This window comes from Silene latifolia, chromosome Y, assembly GCF_048544455.1.
Source record: "Silene latifolia isolate original U9 population chromosome Y, ASM4854445v1, whole genome shotgun sequence".
Classification (NCBI taxonomy): Eukaryota; Viridiplantae; Streptophyta; class Magnoliopsida; order Caryophyllales; family Caryophyllaceae; genus Silene; species Silene latifolia.
Genome location: NC_133538.1, coordinates 282,541,379 through 282,542,650, shown reverse-complemented (window position 1 = coordinate 282,542,650; position 1,272 = coordinate 282,541,379). Strand labels below are relative to the sequence as shown.

Genomic DNA, 1,272 nt, shown 5'->3' with positions numbered 1-1,272 from the left:
AATGCACATGATTGATGATGTGGATGATGGCATTTACCTGATGTGTTACATGGAGACATATACAGGCTGCCGTCCAGCCCTCAAAACACAAGTCGTAAATGTAAGAAGTGTACTTTTATCTTCCCACACGCTACTCAATTCGGTAGATTCATCAACCACACTGATAGTCATTTGCCTTTCCCCATGCAGACCAGGACAGCAGTTGCAGTTGACAAAGTCCTTTTTAGACAAAAGCTGAAGTACTGTTTTGCTATCCTCACATGCGCTCAGAATGAACTGTCGAACCAAGTGTTGATATCTGCAAGGCGTCTCAACATCAAAACTGGGTAAGCAGTCCTTTTTTTCGTAAAAAAATTTGAATTGTTAATGTTTTACCTTACACCAACTAAATATTTCTTTCCCATTTCTGTTAAAGAAAACAAGCCGTTGAAGAAGTCGGCTACACTGATTCGCACCTTTTGAATTATGTGTTCTCACCGTCAGATGGAGATGCAGCTACATAGTAATAATTTTCTTATACTATCATTTTTAAATTATCGAAATTATTCAATATCTTCTGTGGTAATTATTATCACCACATACTGACTACATTGTGTTTATTTCAGCGACGTCGTAGTTCAGACAAACTTCGGGCAATTAACAAAAGAATGCATGTCCTCTTTGAGACCTCGGAAATGGGTTGCTGACATGGTACTCTTACTTTCTATGTAATAACTTGTCTTTTTCCATTTTACGCAGCACCTAACAACATTCATGGATCAAATGCAGGTAATTGACATGTTTGGGGTATATTCGACTATACACTCTCCAGATTTGTTGTATATTCCAACAACCGCACGTGTGAGTACCCCCTTCTTATTGGCTGCACCTCAATAATCAATTTATGGAATTTTTTTTCTTACTTTTTTTTGTAATAGTTATCTGTGTTGCTGTCCAATATAGCATCTTAATCCAGATCGAGACAAAACGCTTGGTCGCAACTACATTAAAACCTCCGCATACATGCCAATGGATGGGACGGGCGTAAAAGCTGTAAGTCCACTATTGTTTTTTTGGGCATGTAATATGTGATGTTAGGCTATCAAAACTGGTACGAGAAGACCGCTTTCCGTTCAGTCAACTTATGTGTCTTTTTATATTGTGTTACCGTTTTTTATCCCCATCATCGAAAAGGAACACTGGTTTCTTTGTGTGTGTGATCTGGATATGAAGAAGAACTACATCCTTAACTCGTTACGTTCTAAGGATCCTCGGGCTGATTTGGAGATTGTC

At 38.5% G+C, this 1,272-nt stretch overlaps 1 long non-coding RNA gene across 1 annotated transcript; it reads left to right on the top strand.

The window, feature by feature from the left end:
* Positions 1-606: 606 nt before the first annotated feature.
* LOC141627320 (uncharacterized) lies at positions 607-1,026 on the top strand. The gene is made up of 3 exons (XR_012536891.1): positions 607-690; positions 769-840; positions 943-1,026. It is a non-coding gene; the product is annotated as an uncharacterized LOC141627320 (long non-coding RNA).
* Positions 1,027-1,272: the final 246 nt, after the last annotated feature.